The 14,651-nt window shown below is 37.8% G+C and overlaps 1 long non-coding RNA gene across 2 annotated transcripts in view; it reads right to left on the bottom strand.

The window, feature by feature from the left end:
- Positions 1-2,352: 2,352 nt before the first annotated feature.
- Positions 2,353-14,651, bottom strand: part of LOC140725912 (uncharacterized) — a 147,493-nt gene continuing 135,194 nt past the window's right edge. For both annotated transcript variants that reach the window (XR_012098509.1, XR_012098510.1), the window contains one exon: positions 2,353-3,575. This is a non-coding gene — a long non-coding RNA (uncharacterized lncRNA). The remainder of the gene's footprint in view (positions 3,576-14,651) is intronic.

The following is a 14,651-nucleotide window of genomic DNA, read 5'->3' as shown; positions in this document are numbered from 1 at the left end:
AGGACACCTTAAAAAAATGGTGTCTCATGGTGGTGGCATTAAAGACCTTCTGGAACATGCCCTCTTATTGCTACCATCAGCTTGAAGTCCCACACTCAATGTTTTAAGAACAGCTTCTTCCCCTCCACCATCAGATTTCTGAATGATTCATGAACACAACCCCACTCTTCCTATTTTGCAAGATTTATCTATTTTTTAAATAAAATATTATGTTATTTCTGTCTCACACTGTACTGCTGCCACAGAACACAAAATTTCATGACATGCCAATGATAATAAACCAGAATCGGAGCTGGTCCAGGAGTTTCTATGCTAACTACAGACATCTAAAATCCAGCATGTGCTAAGTCACTTGGACCTAAAATATACTTATTTTGTTGTAGTGTTGAGAGGTTGTTCTTTGAATATACATCTAGCCAAATTACATGACAAAACAGACTTGTCCCAAAATATGCACTAAGTGACAGAGATGGGCCTTTAATAATGCATTAACACAGGAGATGGCCACTCACTAATAATAATCATCATCTTCTTCTCCTTCTTCCCCCTTTTTATGGCAGTTGGCAAACAGCTTTAAGGTGCATTACCGCTATCTTCTGAAGTGTGGGTCAGGATATCTAAATCCTACATATTTATATTTGTATATATTTATACCAGTACGTGCGCAACCATTTCTTGTTGATTACAATACTCACACCTCCCATTGTTTCTACATTAAAAACAATGCACTGTGTGCCCAAACTTCAATCTGAATAATTTCACCTCCTCCCTCTTGCTCTTTTCTGCATTCTTTGACCATCCCTCTTCTTTCTAGATATTATAAAGATGTCTTCCTGTTCTCTTTTGATCCCATTGTTTTCTTCACATATTTTAATTTCACTTTTAATATCTCTTTCATTTCTTTACTCTACTTTCCACTTCTGCTCGTCTAGTTGCCCCCTTCAGTAATTTACCCCCATACTCATTCCCTCCAATACAAACATGCTGGAATCCATGTAAAATATATACAGAGCCCCATCATTTTAAGTCTATATAAGGTTTCTATTATCTTAATGATTCCCTGATCTCATCCTGAAGTTTTCAATAATCACCAATTAACATGAATTTTCATCAATTGTCTTCCCCTGCATAGTTTAAAAGGTGCAGAATCAGAATGCCCACATCCAATAACTGGTTTCAATAATCTTAAAATATCAGTTGAATTTAAAATAGTGAAAAGGTTTTAGTTCCTGAAGACCTGGTCTGCAGTGTCTCAGTGTCCTCACTTTAATTAATACCTCTGTCCAGAATTTAATGACTCCAGAATAATCCCTAACATAGATAGTTATTGTGAGAACCACCATCTCCCCCTCATTCAATAGATCCTCCAGATGTTTTATTTTAAATCATATTAATTGGGATTGCTATAGATATGGATATGATGTGCCAAAAGAGCTACGTTATTTCTGTATAACTGTAACTCAATAATGCTACAAAGGAATTGACAATGATAAAGTATATTTTCTTGTGGTGTGGGGAGGTTCCTAATACAAATGGGTATAAATTTGGAGCCCAATAGTTCAAAAATACTTGCTAAATCCACTGTATCATTCCTTTGAGATATACCTTCCAGAATAAATGGATTATCTCCAATAATCTGTGTTTTCATTTTTGCAGAAACTCTCAAACCACTATGCTAGTCATTGCCACACAAAAAAAGACAATTAGGGCAATTAAACACCTCCAAGTCAGAACTGTTTCTCTTCATTTGAAAATTAATCTTTTTTTTTGTTTTGGTATTGTTCAGTTAATTACAGCAGCTAAAAATGTATTTTGATTTAGAAATACATTTTTGCAACAATTTTAAATCTTTTTGATCAAAGACTTTTGAAAAAAATGAAAAGATTTTCTGAATGCTTGGTTGCTCAAAATCCATTAGGACAGTCTATAGGCCAGACCTTGGCAGTCTCTGCTGTGGCTTGGGTATCAGAAGTTAGTACAACTACAAGTCACAGGTAGGATTCAATGACATCTTGTCCATGAAGTTCTTTAGCTTTCCAAATCAGGAAAGTAGTCATTTCATTCACTTTGACTTTAGCATAAAAACACATTAATAATGTCTTTTTGGGAAAGAGAAGAGCTATTAACTCTAACCATCCTCAGTTGTATGTGCACCATCTGGCGCTGTTCAGCATGTCTTAGGATTCGTAAAAGTAGCTGATTGTCATTGTGTACTAAATTCCTAAAGAGGGTAATTAATTACATTACTTTACATCAACATTACCTCTTGCAACACTGCAAGCTGTTAACATACCCATACTTCACACTACATGCAATTAGCCACATTTTAATTACTCTTATTTATTAAATATGTTTCACATCATTACACAAGATAATGCCACTTTTTGAGAAATGAAATTCATTTGAAATTCAGATAAATCCTCATACAAACATAATTAGTTGCAAGAAAATGTTCCTGATTCTTGATTTAAAATAATGTACAAAATGAAATGGTGAAACATGGAACTACAGACCTTTGCACTATAGTCTTTGGAACAAATTTCTCAAGTGGGTAATTTCTACACATTCAAAAGCAATTAAAAATCAAATATGCCTTACATTAAAAATGTTAAATCATTTAAAAGCACTGAAAACAAGTAAATACATTTAAATTAATTTATTTTATTAAAAGGTAAATTAAAAACTTAATCCTCCCTCACAGCTGTTTTACTTCATTAGATGAAATGAGATCAATGTACCTATGCCAGTTCTAATCTAGCACAAAAACAGATTTCCCAGCACAGTTGCTGGGGAATCTGCAAAAGCTCATCGCCATCAGAGCAGTTCAACACTGGAATTCTAATGGGAAATCGTTGGTAATCAGTTTTGAGGGTGTTGAGAGCTGGTGCATGAACCCCAAATTTCCATTATTTAGAGGCAAACCTTAATTGTTTCTTTTTCATTATATATTATGAGAAACATGGCCATACTATCAAAAGGTTAGCTTTAATCTTCATCTTTATATCTCATTATGACATAGGAGGCTATTCAGCCCATCAAGTCTATACTTCTTCCTTTCACACAAGACATAGGGCATTCCATATAGACCACCTCCTGACCGACTTTGTCAAAGGTGTTCTTTTGCACCAAGGAACAGGTGGTAATGCACTGGCTCAATGTCCACAGCAATATTACGAGACTTATTGTTTACATCAGGGACAGATCCTCAATTGGTAGTGACATTTGGTGCATGCACACCCAAGATTTACACACAGCTTGATGCTGCCATATGCAAGGCAAGAGCCAAGCTAAATATTTCTCCTTCCTTTGGCTAGATATTTGCATTGTGCAGCCGTGTAGGCACCATCAGTTTTAGACTAGCTGGTGTATCTGGTCAGTGCTGAAGTGGAATATGCCCTACTTTAATGACACAGTGAGCACTTTGGATATGATGACCTATTCCTTCCAATCATGTGACAGCTACATTCCCACACAATCACAGCTTTTGTTTCACCCAAGCCATGAGCCACACTCCATTCTTGTTGCATGTTCCAGGTCTTCTAAACCACATTCCCATCATCTTCACGTAATTGGACCTGTTGGTGGAAGGACAAAGGATCAGTTATTATGGCTGCCAAAGAACTTGGTCTCGGTTTCTCTGTGATTCACTTTGGCTCTCAAGACCAGTTCAATCAAGACAGAGATCTTCACGTCAATCATAAGTGACCTCAAGGGGACAATCATGACATCATCATCCATATCGTCAAGCTTTGCTGTAAACACCATTGCATCTCCTTTTCCTTCCTGATGGACTTGGCATAAAAGATCAATACAACAAACAGAACAGTAGCAAGAGCAGCCTCATTCATCTGTAGCTTTGATTGGAACGATTTCCATTTCTCATCCATTCGAATGCACCATGGATGTCCACGTGGGACAGTTCTATCCAGTTTTCGATTTCCTCCCCTATTCACATTTGTAAGATCCTCATTTACTGCCCACTTCTTACTAAACTAAATCAAGCTCAACTTGCTCAGCTACTTCAAAGATCAATTGACAGTCGAGCACGCTGGATGAATCACAAAGCCTATCCAAGGACAGCAGATTTCTTTTCCTGAAGAACCACGGAAATTACTTTTTTTTAAAACAACCTGATTCTTCTTGTAACCAAAATGATGTTATCTCTTTTACTGTAGACAATTTCATTGACTCAATTCAAATTCCATAGCAAACAAATATGGGAATTGAATTTGAATTACTCACTGCTCAGGCATCTGGATTGCTAGCCCCTGTATACACTGGACCTTTCCCATTCTGCACCCTACTGCTGAATGGAAACATATTCTTGCATTCCTCATGGAGCTTCATGCAAGGAACAATGCCCAAAGAATGAGTCATTCGATTAAATTCTCCATCTATTAAACCCTTCTTAAACTTTGGTTTCAGAGTGCCACTTGTTTCCTAACACTGTACACTAAGATAAGAAATTTAACACACTGACTATTTAAACATTTGGCCTGTGATACCACCACGCAGTGGTTAAAGTGATGGTGCTACAGATCAGGGTGTTCTAGAGTTCAGAGTTCAACTCCAGAGCCGTTCTGTAAAAAGTGTCTGTAGTTCTCACCATTGAATGTTGGGGGGGGGGGGTGGGGGGGGTTCTCCAGGTCTTCTGGTTTCCTCCCATAATCCAAATGATGTGCTGGGTAGATTAATTGGTCATTGTAAATTGTCCCATGACCAGGAGTTACTGGTGGTGCAACTCAAAGGGCAGGTAAGTTTACCAGCATCTAACAATTTCAGCTCACATTTCAGATCTAAGTATACATTAGGTTAGAATATCTCATTCTCAAGGCAGAAGTTTTGTAGAACTTCTCCCCTCATCTTTATTACTTTTACATTATGTGTGATTCTAGTTTTCCATGGCTGATGCATCTTCACTGACCAAAAGGACAAGCAGCTAAAGTGCTCCCAGGCTTTTAGCTAAATCTTTTCTGCCACTAAGATACACTAGTCTGCCTCAGGTGTTTGATCATGCTTGTTTTCTCTGTTCCATTCGAAAAGTGTTTCCCCCTTGTGCTTTGCATACTTGAGCTTTGATAATTAACTGTCTCCAGCCAGTGAAGATTAATCATCTGTTGAGAGGCTGCCCTGCAGCTTGATGCAACCAACATTTTGCAGAAATAGATCTGTTCAACCAACACCCACTGAAGCTTTCAGCAGCAAAATCGGTGAAAGGATATTGAAGCAAGCATGCCAAAGAAAATATTTCTTAATTTGCTATCTACTGAATTCTGTCTTAATTCACTGTCTGGTATTGCACTGTCAAACGGATAATACATGTCGGCAGACTTATTCCATGCACATGGATTTTCGTACACCTGTGTGCACAAGTACAATCCTATAATGTTTTCACATCTAACCAGTGACAATTGAACTGTACGCGTGTTGTGATTGGCAGCAATCCCTCCCACACAAGTTCATTACAATTAATGAGAATCTAATACGTGCATCATAGGCAAATAATAAGGAAGAGGAACAGACATCATAGAGCAATGCCAAATGACTCTCTACAGCAGAAGAAAAATAGCATTGCTTCAATTACATATTGTACATTAAATGAAAAAAAATCAACATGTTCTTGTGAAATATTGAGTTTCAGGCATTTCTTTCCCCGTGATAATTTAATGATGTTCACAACTCATAGATTGGAAGACCAATTCCAGGTGAAGTATCAAAGAGAATCCATTTTGTTTCCCTCCATTTAGCAACCAAAGAGCACAAGGAGTGTTAGTAGGCATTGTTATTTCCCATACAAAAGAAAAACATTCTACAAAATGTTTTATAAATGCTCAGACAACATTTGAGCATTGTAAGCAGAGTTGGTAATGTTATTCAATATTCTCCTCCATTAACCTTAGGAGATGTGTTATGTAACAGGAGATATCATATCCAGTCAAATAGTAGTGCTGAGGAACAGACATTTATAAGAACTGGTGTACAAGCTGACCCCTTACCATTCATTCCATTCTGGTCCCTCAGCAAATTGTTCAAAACCTTTGCATCCAAATTATCTGATGTCCCAACCACATTTTCCCTTCTTTACAAAGGCTATTCTAATCTCCTTAATTGATACTGTCCCTCCCCATCTCCAGCTAAACATTTCTGTATTTAAACCATCATCATGCTTTCATTTCCTCTAGGTACCTATTCCAACATTGCTCACTCATTAACCATCTTTCACCATTTTCTACCTACATTATAATTTGTAACATTGTGTGCAAACACCATTGCCCCTGGTAGCCCAGGCAAGTAATACATCAAATGTTAAACCTTAATCTTAGTGCTACAATGCCACCATAGTCTTGCTCCTGCCCATCACTCTTCACTCCTGAACTCCTATGAAAATTATTTCTCCAATCCTTGCCCCTTTTGTTTCCCACTTCTTTGTTCCTCCTTATTAGAGTTTTTGACCCCAATCCCCAGTCTCTCTACCTCTCACACTATCAGCCACAGATCAGTCAATAGCCCCTCCCCCCACAACTCCACCTCCAACTCAGAGCTGGAGTGAGAATATCCCACTTCAAAAATCTTTAAACACAAAAAGTAGACTGGTGTTTTAATGCAGTGAGGATCTCCTGCCCCAATGAGGAGGCTGCCTTTTGGATTATTCATTAAATCATAATCTGAATGGCTTCTCAAATAATCACAAAACGTATCATGAAAACATTTCAGAACTTTGGAGACAATCAATATTTGACTGTGGTGAGGAAGGCTACAAACCCACAACCAATGAAGATCACGGAGTTTCAAACAGTTTATTTCAGGACTTCTGCATGTATGAAAGGATGTTTCACTTGGTAAAGATGTAAAAAGACTGATAGTTTTGCAATCATTACCTAGGCAAAATACAAGCAGTAGAATTTGATTTCCCCATAAGGACTTTGAAATGATACTGCAGAATTGACTGCTAAGGTCAGAACACACAGGATCTGGGTGACGTGTTATATTCCACAACAAGGTCAGTATGGCACAAATTTACTGGAAATCTACACCATTTGAACTCCTGATTCTTGGATCTCAGACCTAGTTATACCTGGTAGAGGATGAATGAATCCTTCCATTTCAAAGAAAGTTTTGCAACTATGAAAAATTCAAATAAAAAAAAAATCAGATTTAACATTTTAAATGTGTTTGTAGTAATATTTTCAATTAATTATTTTTTAAATCAACAATTTGTTTCTATTATTTTATTCTAAATGCTTTTTGAATACATCAAAACATCAGAGATATTCACAACCATGAACAGGTATTGACACCTTTGGCAAACAAAGTTGGACGCATGACCAAGGCCACCAGAACACTTTGAGGAAAAAGCTTTGCTTTGGCCCAAGTTACAGTGAGCAAGACCAGGTCCAGGCAACTCTTGGGTTACACATCTCAGTGGTGAATGCAAGCAGTGGTCTGCATTCACCAAAATTTGAGCAGGTTAGAAAGATTATGAAAGGTTTCTGACACAGAGTAGCTGCCACATTACTCACAAGAGTGAAATCATTTAAAAATATTAAATTGTCTGATTATTTAAGGAACTACTGTACTTCAACACTTTTTCCTGTTTTTAAGTATTTAATCCATTGAGATTTTAAGTGGCTGAGATTTAAAGTGCTAGATAGACTTTACACTTAGAGGCTGCTGTGAAAGTAGGGTGGTTATCTTAGAGTTCATTTTCACACTTAAAGCACAAATGAAAGCTATAAACAATTTAGATTGATATTTTGACAAGAACGCAATCTCCAGTTGCGATATTATTGTAATTGGTTGATCCATACCTTGCAGAACTGAATCATTGTGAATTGTGACAATCTCACATGTACAATAAACAGGTAACCTCAATTTCAACAGGTCATAGCAATTTCATAATTTTAGATCCCACCTAAAATTACGAAGAAATAAAGCAAACTCATTATGTCTTACTTAATGCTTCCATTCAGATGATGCTACAGAACAGCATACTTTTTTTAAATCAACTGACAGGCTACACATGTCAATGTCATGTTTACTTGTTGGCATTAATCAAAATTTTAATGCTTGTGCATTAATTACATTATTTCCACCATCTGTTGGGTTTCCTAGGGATTAATGATTCCAGTAATCGTTAAATAGCAGTGTTCTATTGAGCTGATTATTAATGGATCTTGAATCATTTGTTAGGTGCATCTCACGCTATCCAATTTCATCCAACATTTAAATTTAATTTGCCTTTTCATTGACCTTTTATTTGAAAGTGTTTCTATAAATGAACATAAATTCATCGAGAACTATCAATGGGATTTTAACCTTTACCAATGATCCCCCCTGCAAGAATCACTATAATGAAAGGCAGCATTGAAGAAACACAGTAACTTAAGCGATGAGGAAATCACCAAAATGATAGCCATCAGTATAAAATATGATCTACTTCTTTTCCCCCCAGACAGGACTCAGGGGGGGAAAAAAAAAACTGCTCAACTCTCTGTTCACTCATAATGGGAAGTCAGAAGCAAAAATGAGGTATCACATTCAGGAATGTTAGCCTTGCAGAAGTGAATCTGTCATCCACATCTCTGACTTCCTCTAAGAGAACAAATGATATGTGAGTGAGTGTTGCATATATGAGAGCGTTAGTACAGAGGACTGGACACACGTGGCAAACTCCAGCAAACTATACCATCCAAATCTAAGAAAAATTTATCCCTATGTTGAGCACAGAGTGTCAATATCAAAGAGATCCATTTTATAATGGTTCAAGACTTACAAAGATCATATGAATGGAACAATTGAAACCAGCGTTCACTGTCTGAAGTATCATCAGTAAACATCTGCAGAATCTAAATTACTCCACCACAAAAACACAACTCAGGGAAACGGGAGAAGGACTAGGGCCACCTCACTCCTCAAGCCTACCCCATTATTCAATAGGAGCACGGCTGATTCATGCTGGCCTCAATTGTGCCCCTGTACCAGTTCCCCATACCCCTTAATTTCCCAACATTTAGAAAATGTATCTACCTCCAGCTTAAATACTTTGAAAGATCTGTTTTTTAACCACACTCTGGGTTAAAGAATTCCAGAAATTCACAGCCTTCTGCAAGACAAAATTTCAATGCAATTCAACTTTAAACGGCGAGGCCCTTATCTTGAAATTATGTTCCCATTTACGATGATCCCACGAGTTAAATCCTCTCAACATTTACCCTGCACAAGCCCCCTTAAAATCTTATGTTTCAATAAGATCACTGCTCATTCTTCTAAAGACCAAAGAATATAAACAAATTTTTCAACCTCTGATCCAAGGAATTAAGAGGGTGAATCAAAGGAAAGCATCTGGTTTGGGTCGTGTATCTGACTAAGTACTAAACACCTGTTCTGACCAACTGGATGAAATGTTCACAGATATCTTCAACCTCTCATTTAAGCAATATGTGATACCCACCTGGCTTCAAGCAGGTTTCATTCATACAGGTGCCCAAGAGGAGCATGGTAACCTGCCTCAATGCTTATTGCCCAGTGGCACCTACATCTACAGTGATGAAGTGTTTTGAGAGGTTGGCATTGAAACATATCAGTACCTGTCGGAGTGGCACTTGACTCCACTCCTATTTACCTACCAGAGCAACAGGTCCATAGCAGATGCCACCTCATTGGGTCTTCACACAATCCTGGAATATCTGGGCAGCAAAGATGCATACATCAGGATGCTCTTTATTGATTACAATTCCACATTTAATACCAACATCCCTTCAAAGCTAATCTGTAAACTCTAAGACCTGTGCTTCAATACTCCCTTGTGCAATTGGATCCTGGATTTCCTCACTTGCAGGCCCTGGTCAGTTCAAATTAGCAAAAACATCTCCTCCACAATCTCCATCAGAACAGGTGCACCACAGGGCTGTGCACTTAGCCCTCTGGCTCTACTCGCTTTACACCAATGACTCTGAGGCTAAGCACAGTTCCAACACCTATTCAAGTTTGCTGAGGGCCATATCAAAGGTGGTGATGAATTAGCATACAGGAGGGAGATGGAACATTTGGCTGTCTGGTGTCATAACAACAACCTCTTATTCAATCTCAGCAAGACCAAGGAACTGATTGTAGACCTCAGGAGAGGGAAAACAGAGGTCCATAAGCTAGTCCTCACCAGAGGGTCAGAGGTGGAGGGGTTAGCAACTTTAAATTCCTGGTTGTCACCATCTCAGAGGTCCTGTCCTGGGCACAAAGAAAGTATGAATGCTCCTCTACTTCCTTGGGAGTCTGTAGAGATTCAGTATGACATCAAAAATTTTGACAAACTTCTATAGATGTGTAGTGAAAAGAGTATTGACAGGCTGCATCATGGCCTGTTATGGGAATGCCAATCCCCCTGAGTGGAAAATCCTACTAAAGTTAGTGGATTTGGCTCAGTACACAACAGGTAAAGCTCTCCCAACCATTGAGTACACCTACAAGGAACCATCTACAGAGATCCTCACCACCCAGGCCATGCTCTTTTCTTGCAGCAGCCAGCAGGTAGAAAGTACAAGCGCCTTGGGACTCACACCACCGACTTCAAAAAACAGTTACTACCCCTCAACCATCAGGTGCTTGAACAAGAGGACAACTACACTCATCTATTGAGATGTTCCTGCAATCATTTCACTTTAAGGACTCTTTATCTTGTTATTTCATGCTCTTGTTATTTATTGCTATTTATTTATATTTGCATAGTTTATTGTCTTCTATGCTTTTGTTCTTCCATTGATGTTGTTTACAGTTACTATTCTATAGATTTGCTGAGTATGCTCTCAGGAAAAAGAATCTCAGGGTTGTATGTGGTGACATGTATGTGATCTAATAATAGGTTTTACTTCGAGCTTTGCTTTAACAATTTGCTGCACATGCTTGCCTTTTTTAAAAAATTGGTCAGTCCAGCAAGTAATTGGACGTTCAGATATAGGACACAGCTCATATGCTGTGATTAAAAGGCAGATGCCATATTTTTGTATGATAACAGTTCACATTTTACTTTATTCCTCAGGAGATCCAGTGTAAATAAGAACTCTATTTTGCTCAGTTACATCAGGGTCACTTCCGGGATTAACTCCAGAATTGCTGGGTTAGTAAATTCAGCCTCGTTCCTAAAGTTTCTAATTACAGGAAATGTCAATGTTATTTTTAGTGCTGACTTCACAATGGATATAGTACTGTTTGATTTGTTTCGAACGTCGTTAGGGCTGGAATCTGATTATTTGCATCATGTTCTGTCCACTTTGGAAACCACATTCCTCAGAACAGGTACCAAAAGATCTTATCATCTAAAAATACAAAATTAAGTACATAAAAAACACAAAATGCTGGCAGAACTCAGCAGGCCAGACAGCATCTATGGGAGGAGGTAATAACGACGTTTCGGGCCGAAACCCTTTAGCAGGAGTGAAGTGTTCACAGTGAAGAGTATACTTGCATCATGACTGCATACAGAAACACCAGTACCCTTGAACAGGACAAAAAACTACAAAAAAGTAGTGGATACCACCAAATATATCACAGGGAAAGACCTCCCCAACAATGAGCACACTTACAAGGAGCACTGTCACAGGAGCCTCGAGTCTCACACCATCAGGATCAGAAATATTTATTACCTGTCAATCATCAGGCCCCTGAACCAGAGGGAATAACTTCAAACACTCCAACACTGAACTGATTCCGTAACCTCACTTATAAGCACTCAACAACTCAAGTCTGTGATACTTACTGCTTATTTGTTATTGTTATTTTTTTTTCTTTTTGTATTTTCACAACTTTTTGTCTTTTGCACATTGGGTATTTGTCAGTCTCTGTCATGTGTGTGTTTTTTTTAATTGATTCTATTGTGTTTCTTTCTATTTACTATGAATGCCTGCAAGAAAACAAATCTCAGGGTTGTACATGGTGACAGATACGTACTTTGAAAATAAATTTACTTTGATATCCAGAATCAGCAGCCAAAAACAAATAAAATGAAGACAAATGTCAAAGGCAACAATCATAATATCCAAGAATAAAATTATAACGTTACTTTTAATGGTAATCTGATGAGTGATGATTAATGACTGTGACCTTATAAGTACAAATTTAGCAACCTACTGATAATCCACATTTGCTTTCCAGCAATAATGTTTTCAGCATATTTACAATTACCTCTGCCCACTACCACTAATTAATGGAATATATACAATGCAAATTCACTGTAGAAAGGTCAAGGCAAAATGATCCCTTTGATGATGTCACAAAATAACATTTATTACCTCAATGTTCAGAATTCTTGTACAATCGCCTTAATGAGGAAGTGAGTATAGTTAACTAATACAGTATTAATCCATATTCACATATAATACATTACTGCTGATGGGACGTGTAACCAATGAATCTGAGCACAAAGCTCTTTAATGCACATAGTTGAATTGAAGGTAGACAGCAGAAACATAATACAAAGTCAGAGCTGAGTTTATTGTCCAATGCCCAAGCCCATGTATGCACAGATGCAAGGAAAAACCCATCTGCAGCAGCATCAGATCCTCAACTTTCATAAGAAAAACAAATTAAACAAAAACTGGACAAAATTTGACAAGTACTGAAGTTGATCCAGAAAAAAAAAATGTGTTGCAGTTGAAGGTGGACATAGTTTGGCTGTTCTGGGATAATAATTAGTGCTGAGCGGGCTGGGCCAAGAGCCAAATAATTGAAGGGAAGTATTTGTTTCTGAACTTGTTGATGTGGGACTTGCGGCTTCTATACTTCCTGCATGATAGCAACTTAAAAAAGGTGACGTGTTCCAGATGGAGGGATCTTTGATGATAGACGTTGCCTTCTTGAGTCAGCCCCTCATACACACATATATATATATATACATACACACATATATATATATACACACACACACACACACACATATATATATATATATATACACACACATATATATATATATATATACACACACACACACACACACACACACACACACACACACACACACACACACACACACACACACACACACACACACACACACACACACACACACACACACATATATATATACACACACATAACCAATTTATAGAACTGAAAATGGTGCAGTAAATGGACAAAGAATGTTTTATAAACACTTTAATCTACCAAGAACCTTGACCAATGCTTGAATATGAATGAGGTTGATCAATCAACAGTCATAGAACTTGTACAAACATTGAAAAAGAAAAAATGCATCCATAAAATATACTGGACAACATTGTTAATCGGTAGGATGATGTACACACAAGTGATTTTGCAAAGGGATCAAATGAAACAGTTTCCTGGAGAGAAAAGGGGCAACAGTTATTTCTGGATCATTTCCTGTCATGTTAGAAATTCATCCTGGCACCTCACAAGAGATTCACACTGGAATGTTGGATTTTAGCTCCTAATAGATTTCCATGAAAAACACCCCTTTTGGAGGAGTGCAGAGGAACATGGTCCATATTATCCCTGAGGCATCTATGCTCAGTCACTTATGAAACAACAAAGCTTAACTAGCAGCACATTAGGCTGGGCTAGTTCATCGCCAAGGTAAAGCCCTTTACTTACCCATTAGCCTTCAACACCATCCCCTAACAGTTCCAAATCTATCCACCGAACAATCTTACCCACACCTCCCAGATTCACCCTGGCCTCAACCCCTTGATCATCACATAACTCTTAAGTCACAAAACTCCCGGATTACCAACACTCCAATCCCCAGTGGCCATGGCCCCAGTGAAGCAAATGTAAATGTGTAATACATTCAGCAATTAGAGACCTTGAACTGCAGCATGATGAAGGCTGCAACAGATACCCACTTTCAAAGGTTATGTGAGCACCAACCAGTAGCCACACAGCACGTACATCATTGAACACAACAATTTCTAAGCCACAGAAATCAATTAAAAGCACAGATAATTTAATAATCACGTGCATTGTTAAGACACAGTATTGTTTCTCAATAATCCTATATTCAAGTTTCAATGCATTTCATATCAAGCAAGCATGACGCATTTTAAATATTTATTATTCTAATAGAAATTTCCTGCAGAGATTAATCATCATTGCACCATGCACACTAATATCAATAACATTACTACCACACCAGCTCAAGAGCAATTCCAAAATCACCTCAACACAGTACACGACGCACAACGGTATTGAGAAGCAATACTGCTCTTTTGAGGAAACACCTCCTTGTTTTCCTGTTCAAAATGTTTCAAGGCACAATGAGGTAAAATTTCAAGTAATTTCCTTGATCTTACCTTTAGGGAAAATAATGTTACATTAAAAGAATCTAGAATTAGCAATTAAAGACCTCAGATTTTCAATGCAACCTCCAAGGGCAAGTTGATTAAGAGTACTGTTGCAACCATGCCAGCAAGTGTAAAGATCTGTGTTCATGTCATGCAATATACATCATACTGTTCTGGAATGCTGATTAAATATGTTGTAAGCTTTAGCTTAAAGTAACTTAAGGAATGGTTACTGTACACTATCTTCCATCCCTAGCTAGAAACTTCATCAAAATTTCTCATTAATCAGTCTCAGTGTGGCTTTGGCTAAATCATGCCTCTCCGTCAGTAAAAGTCAAAGTCAACACAACAATGGCAACA

This window comes from Hemitrygon akajei, chromosome 4 (genome assembly GCF_048418815.1).
Source record: "Hemitrygon akajei chromosome 4, sHemAka1.3, whole genome shotgun sequence".
Taxonomy (NCBI): domain Eukaryota; kingdom Metazoa; phylum Chordata; class Chondrichthyes; order Myliobatiformes; family Dasyatidae; genus Hemitrygon; species Hemitrygon akajei.
This window is presented reverse-complemented; position numbering and strand designations above follow the sequence as displayed.